We start from the raw sequence: 7,363 nt of genomic DNA on the forward strand, positions 1-7,363 counted from the left end.
GCTGTGTGCTCTCTGGGGCTTGGCCAGAGGAAGGGCCATTCTCCCAAGGAACATACACTCTGGGGGAAGCCAGCTGCCAGGGTCAGAGGACGTTCTAGAAGCCTGAGACTTGTCCTGGGGGAATGGGCCTCCACCAACAACCAGTAACAGCCCCCAGCCATGCAAAGGGCCACCCTGGCAGGGGAACAACCAGCCCCAGTCAAGACTTCAGGTGAGACGGGCTGAGACCACAAAGCAACACAGCTTTGTGGCTTCCAAATTCCTGATCCATAGACTCTATGAGGCTAGTAAGTGCTTCATAGTGTTTTAAGTCACTAATTCTTGTTCTGCAGCATGTATGCTTAGTCGTTCAGTCGTGTCCGACTCTTTTCAATCCTTTGGACTGTAGCCCGCCAGGCTCCTCTGTTCATGGGATTTGCCAGGCAAGAATAATGGAGTGGGTTGTCTTTTCCTCCTGCAAGGGATCTTCCTGACCCAGGGATCAAGCCCATGTCTTCAGTGTCGCCTGCATTGGCAGGCAGGTTCTTTATCCCTGAGCCATCATGAAGCCCTGTAGCAACAGCTGGCAAACAGGTTTGGGTTTTGTCCTGTTAGAAATGGGGAGGTGTGGGAGGTACGAGGAACATCAAGATGAAGAACCAGGAAAGAGCAGGAAAAGCCATCGGGACAGCAGGAGCAGGACAGGGAGAATGTTCTGGAGCCAGGGTGATCCTTCCCAGGCCTGTCCTCAGTCCCCAGCGGTGCTGGGAAACCAGGTTTGTGAAGCTTGGGATTCAGAGGAGCACTGAGCCTTCCCCCCATCAACTGTTATTACAGTGCACTTGGCGTAAAAACACGTTCTTAATATTCATACTTAATTATTTTAACAAAGAAATGTGGAAAAGTTTGCTGTGTGGGGGAGGGGTCACAGGACAGGCAGCAGAAAGGAGCATCCTGAGGCCCCAGTGGAAGCAGAGGGGCAGGCCCGTGGGGAGGCGGAGAGGCAAGGAGGCTCCTGCCTCCCCGAGGTGGAGACCTGGGCTCGGGAGGCCGAGCACAGCTGGGTAGTGCAGAGGGAGCCGCTGAGGGCAGAGTGGAGTGGACGCAGGTCCTCACCAGCCTGCTGGCTACAAAGAAAGACAGAGGACAACAAGTGCTGGCGAGGGAGGAGCCGGGGAAATGGGAGCCCTGGTCACGGCCGTGGGAGACAGTCTGGCAACTCCTGAAAGTGTTAGATGGAGTGACCATGGGACCAACAATTCCACTCCTAGGGGTAAGCCTGTAAGAAATGAAAACCTACATCCACACAAAACCTTGTTCACGACATTATTCATACTAATCCCAAAGTGTTATCAGGAGTAATGTATGTGTGAGTGCTAAGTCGCTTCAGTCAGGTCGACTCTTTGCAACACTATGGACTGTAGCCCACCAAGCTCCTCTGTCCATGAGATTCTCCAGGCAAAAATACTGGAGTGGGTCGCCAGGCCCTTCTTTAGGGGATCTTCCCAAACCAGGGGTAGAACCTGCATCTCCTACACTGGCAGATAGATTCTTTACCACGGTGCTATCTGGGAAGCCATTAGGAATAATAACACAATCCAAATGTCCATCAGTGGACAAAAAGGTAAACAAAACATGGTTTGTCCACAAGGTGGACAGTTATTCAGTCACGCAAAGGGAATGAATTGCCAACCAGACTGCAACGTGCATGACCCCTGACAACATGATGCTCAGTGAAAAAGAGCCAATTCATTTATGTGAAATATCCAGAAAAGGCAAATCCACTGAAAGAAATAGCTGAGTGTTTGCCAGTGGTTGGGGGCAGGGAGACTGGGAGTGACCATTGCTGGTGTGGGGTCTCTGGTGTGTGATGAAAATGTGCTGAGATTAGGTGCTGGTCACACAACCATGTGAATGGGCTAAAGACCACTGAATTGTACATTTCAGACGGTGGGCTGTATGATGTGTGAGCTCTCTCTCAATGAAGCTGTTTGACAAAAAAGAAGGAGAGGCAGATGTCAAGGGAAAGGAGAAGGGGAAGAGGAGCATGCAGATTAGGAATCCAGGTAGATGGGCAGCTGCAGACAGGAAGGTGGGACCTAAATGTCATGAAAGCCATGCCAAGTGCCGAGGGGGGGACCCCGTGCTGCAGGTGAACAGCCTCACCTGAGTAGTGCTCGTGTCCGCAGGTAAATGATCTCAGCTGAGTGCCGAACGGGGCCCGTGTCTATACTGAATGAGCCTCACCTGACACAGCCTCACTTTGGGGGAGCGGAGAGCCTGCTTCTGCACAAAGGACAGCTTTGGGCTTTTCTCACTAGCCAGCAGGTAAGGGAGCATGCATGTGTGTTGGAGCATTTTGCTTAACCAAAACGGTAAGTGTGCTAGGAAACTATACCGTAGAGCCCAGCTCTTTTCTTAGATTATTTTGGATTTTAAATCCTCCAAGAGGAGGCAGAAAGGTCTGCTTTCTGAATGGGTACGTCCTTCCCGCAAATGAAATGGGGGAAACTGCTTGTGGACAGCAGTGTGTCCTTCTGTCAAAGGTGGTGCTGGAAGGTAGATGCAAATTGTTTTTGCTTTATTTGGGAAGAGGGGATGGAGGTGGGGCTGGGGGTCCAGAGGTCTGAGGACTGATGGAGTGAAGAGCATGGCTTGGATTGAGTGGTGGTGGTGATGGTGACCAAGGGTACTCCCAAACCAGGAAAACACGGTGGAGGAGTTGATGGAGGAGGAGGGGGCCCAGACAGGAGGCGAGGGGTCCACCCAGATGCACACCCAATACACCTGCAGAGGAGGGTCCCTGGGACAGGACTTGGAGGCTGACAGCATGATGGGAATCTGGAGGTGAGGGGGAGACGTGGCGGAGGAGGGTAGGCGCCCGTGACTGAAACCTTGGCACCTTCAGGAGGAGTGAACTGACACATCAGGATGGCATCAAGGAGGCAGTGCCAGTGTCTGGTTTTGTTTGGCTTTTAGAAGTATTTCAGAAGCTCAGAAGCGCAGAGCATGGAGCATGCGACCTGGGGCAGGTGTCGAGGGTGGCTTGCAGGCCTCAGGATCCGGTTTGGGAAGCCGTGAAGACCTCAGAGCCAAAAAGCCTATAACAACCAGGAAAACAGGCCGTCACAGCAGGTTGAAAAGGGAGAGGGGAGATATTGAGGGGCTGAGAGCAAGCATTATTACCTCCAGAAGAAAGAGCGTTGCAGGAGCCCCATACAAGCTCATGGAGCAGCACGGGGCTTTGTCTGGAAATGAGTTTCTCACATGCGTGCTCGCCCCCTCGGGACCACAGCCCACTCTTGCACGGGTCCTTCTTTGGGGCCTGGGCTGCCGGGGTTGGGCGCCCACGTGAGCTTGGGCCATCCTGACTCTGGTCCAACAACACACAGTTGACGGGAAGGGGCCCCCCGTGGCCACAGGTGGGACACGAGAGCATCAGGAAGTATAGTGACCAAAATGGGTTGAAACACGATAAATAAATTACAGTGCATGAGTCCTTGACTATCCAGAAAACAAAGAAAACTTGGAGGGGGAAAAAAAAGTAAGGAGCTCTCGGTCACCTTTGGGAAATGCTGGAAACCAATTCGTTACTCAAAAAAAATGGGTAAGTAAAAGAAAGCAGCAGGCATTTATCCTGCTTTTCCTGAATGAGCAGTAACCACACAGTCGACAAGAAGGCTCTTAGACAAGCACCCAGCCGACAGATACAGGGAGGTGGGGAAGGTAAAAGCAGCCTTGGACAGCCCTGGGCCCTCAGGCAAGGGCAACATCCTTGAGGAAGCCCCCAGGAGACATGCCGGGAAGCCCAGTGAGGATGTGCTCTTGCTGAAAAGCAAACCTGATGTGGGTTGATCTCTGTGTCCATCACGGGCTTGCAGGAAAGACTGGCACAGAAGGATAGCCAGGCAACCTAGGGACACAGCCTGCTGGAGCCAGGATGTGGTACGTTCTACAGGGGTAAGCAACTCAGTTCCTTCAACAAGAAATTAAAACGAAGGAGAGTGTTATTCATAAAGCTTGGGGCATATTAACACATTGCCTTTTTTAGACTCTGGATTCTGATGTTTAAAAACAACAGCTGTATGAAATGAGACAACTGGGGAATTCTGGACATGGGCCGTTTATTTGGTTTTAAGACTATTAAATTTTTAGGTGATAATGGTAGTGTGGTTAAATTCTTTAAAAGTGCATCTAGTTTGGCAGCATTTACAGGCAAATGTGGTATGTGCGAAGGTGGGGCACAGACGGAATAAGACAGGCCAAGGGTTGAGCATTGCTGAAACTGAGTAATGGGGCGTTGGGTTCATCATACTGTTTTGTCTACTTTCGCATTTATGTTTGAAATTTTTCAAAGTAAAAACATTAAAAGTTGATGCCTCCATGGAGCTTACAGACTGGCTTTGCTGTGCGTGTTTGTGAGGTGGATAAGTGAGAACGCTGCACCGTGTATTAATTCAAGGGGGGAGGGAGGGTATGTGTGGGGGGTGTTACGATTTAAGTAGTGGGGCGGGTCTCACTGAGAAAGTGACTGGAGATAGGGGTGGGTAGGGGTGAAGAGCAGTCCAGTCAAGGAGTTGGACATCCAAGGTCGAAGCTGCAAAAGGAGCAACCTGCCATCCAAGGGGAGGGGTCGGATCTTAGAGAGACCTCGGCTGTCAGGTGGGGGGGATGTGGAACCCCTGGCAGAGGCTTGGCCAGTGTACCACCATCTGTGGGCTTGATCAAGGTCAAGGGTACGGATCAGCTGACTGGAGTGCAGTTGGTGAACAAGGCAGAGAAAATAGGGGCTGGCCCAGGGCTGGTGGTGGCGTGTGGAGCTAAATTCTGAGAAGCCCAAGGAAAAAGGGTGTCACCCGGATGCCACCCTCGGGATCAGACTCAGGGGAACCTGCCCATTGGGGCCCCGCCTCCATGGTGGCAGTTTCCTCCTCTGGCTCTGCGTTCCGTTCCACACGCTCTCACCTCTGGCAAAACCCAGGGGGGGGCGACCGCTGCCACCTTCTAAGTCTTCAGGATGAAGCAGCAGCCCAAGGGCTCTGGGACGGGTCCTTCAGCTGCTTCCCACCTTCGTGGGGGCAACGCCCCCGGCAGGGCCAGCCGTGCTCGTCCCCCTGTTGCAGGCGCAGGGCTATTGCAGTGCCCTCATGTCTCACATCCTCTGAGCGGCTGTGGTCAGACGGCTCCCCTGGCCTGCGATGCGTCACTCCCAACCGCTTTTCCTGCCGCACCCTGGGTTCCGGGCCGCCCGGGTCCTTGGAGAACCGAGATTCTAGCTCAGCCTCGGCGCCTCTGGAGGCATCAGCTGGAACTTTGCCCTGAGAGGGTGAATTGCGACACAGGGAGATAAATGGCTGTGTCGGCATATTTCCACCACGTGCTCAGTGCTGGGCAGGCCTCACATTAAAGCAGAAATGTGCAGCATCAGCAGGAAACATCTGCGTGGGGTGGGGACGGGCCGCCAGGAGAGACAGTCCTGCGCCCTCAGACGTGGCTCCTACAGCAGGTGGAGCCCAGCCTGACCCGGCCCGGGGAGGGGGGAATCCCTGCAGTGGAGCTTGAGCGGGAAGGGTGGGGGTCCCCGGGTGGGCTGCTCGGGTCTGGTCTCTGTCCTTCCACTCGGGCAGGCGCCTGCCAGAAGCTGTTTCCCTGTGAGTTTGGTAGGAGGATCAGCCCCTCGTGGGCGGTGAGCAAAACTTACTGTCAAGACAGCATCTTGGGGCTCATCCCTAGGTTGTCTTGTCCATCTGCCCCCGTGCAAACACTCCTAGGCTCCTGCTCTGAGCCCTGGGTGCTGCTGGCTGTCCAGTACGACAGCCCCACAGCTGTGGAGGCAGCCAGGCCTGGGTGGTGTGGCCAGGAGGGCTCTCCTCCTTGAAACAGCTCCTTATCCCTGTTTCACAGATGAGAAACTGGGAGAAGATGGTGAAGCGTTTGGCGAGGTTGGGCCAGCTCAGGGCCCCATGGTTCAGCTGGGCTCATCGCCACCTCTGACCCGAGGTTTCTGTGATAAGCTGATGGCCATCATCCCCTTTACCCATACCCCTTGCCATAGATAGTCACTGAGAATTCACCTCCTGGAGCTCAGAGCAGGTGGCAGTGAGGGTCAGAGGTCAGGATCGGGCACAACGGCAACCACCCCCACCAGCTGGCTAGGGTTCGTAGTCACACAGGAGGTCGGAGCTTATCCCACTTTGTCTCACGCCACAGTGAGATTTACTGTTTGGGGTGTTTGTGAAGAGAGTGGAGGACTCTGCCCTCATCCAAGGTGGCCAGCTTCCCAGGGCCTGTTCTCCTCTAAGTGAGGCTGTGTGTTCTGATGGATGCCTGGGCGTCCATGGAAATAGCCTGTTTGTGGTTTTTGGAGACTTACGTTGTGTGATTTATAACTTGGTTCTGTTTCACAGCTGCACAAGATCTGGCTCCTTAAGCAGAACAAGCTTCAACCAGAATCTAGCAAACCAGAACTTTAGCTCTGAATTTCAGGGACCAGTTAAGGGTCCTCCCCCACCAAGTCTGAGGACTGATCAAACTGACTTAGCCTTGCCCGATCCCCACCACCCCCCAAATTAAAAATAAAGCAACTGCAAAAGTCACCACTATCATCACTTAAGAGAATGAAATGAGGAAGGAGGAAGTCGCAGAATAAAAGACACTGCTCACGGCGGTGGTGGTCACTGCTCACCAGCACAGACATTCAGGACTCTGGCCCGCTTCCCTGACCAGTTGAGGCCCCTGAGACCTCAGCACTGAGAGGTATAAGGAAAGGGCCCTCGGCAGGTGCTGTGTCCTTCAGGAGGCTGCCTGCAACGACTCAGGTCGCCTGGTCTCTCCCGGGCAAGACCGTGGTCACGTCTGTCACCAGTCACTCCCTTTGGGGCCCACTGCCCAAAGCCACTCCACGATGTGTCCTCCTCTGGGGTGGGTGGGAGCCAGGCCTCTCTCTCTGGTGGAAAAAGTCACAGCTGTGCTTGGAGGGACACTGGGGTCATGACAGAAATCCCACCCCCGCCCCCCCCACAGAGAGACCCTCCTCCTGTCGCCCGTCTGAGGGAGGGGGCCCTGCTCAGCCACACCTCTACTCCGCCCCACTCCCCTCAGGGGGCAGGGGCTGGGAGTGTCCCTCACTAGGGTGGTCCTAGACCCCACAGACGTAGGGTCCTGAAGACCTTCTGGGGCTCCAGGACCGTCCTGTGACTCATCCAGGTGTGCATTTCACCTGTCTGTGGGGTTTAAGACGAGATTGAACAGTGTGTCCGGCAGTGGATACCTCAACAACCACCTTTGTTTACTCATCTCGTGAGGCTAACGTCACACTTCTCGAGGCCATCAAGACTTCTCTGGGTTTCCGACGACTGAGCAGCCTGAGCCGAGCATAGGGGGA

The 7,363-nt window shown here is 54.1% G+C and overlaps 1 long non-coding RNA gene across 3 annotated transcripts; it reads right to left on the reverse strand.

Annotated features, from left to right (window-relative positions):
- Nucleotides 1-2,422: 2,422 nt before the first annotated feature.
- On the reverse strand, nucleotides 2,423-7,357 carry LOC110146418 (uncharacterized). Of its 3 annotated transcripts, XR_011492412.1 has the most exons (4): nucleotides 7,056-7,357; nucleotides 4,945-6,925; nucleotides 3,821-3,955; nucleotides 2,423-3,080 (listed from the first exon to the last, which is right to left on the reverse strand). It is a non-coding gene; the product is annotated as an uncharacterized lncRNA (long non-coding RNA). The 3 variants fall into 3 exon arrangements; XR_011492414.1 differs by lacking the exon at nucleotides 3,821-3,955 and having other exon boundaries at nucleotides 2,424-3,080; XR_011492413.1 differs by lacking the exons at nucleotides 2,423-3,080; nucleotides 3,821-3,955 and having other exon boundaries at nucleotides 4,087-6,925.
- Between the last annotated feature and the right edge of the window lie 6 nt (nucleotides 7,358-7,363).

The sequence above is a fragment of the Odocoileus virginianus genome, chromosome 17 (genome assembly GCF_023699985.2).
Source record: "Odocoileus virginianus isolate 20LAN1187 ecotype Illinois chromosome 17, Ovbor_1.2, whole genome shotgun sequence".
NCBI classification, from domain to species: Eukaryota; Metazoa; Chordata; class Mammalia; order Artiodactyla; family Cervidae; genus Odocoileus; species Odocoileus virginianus.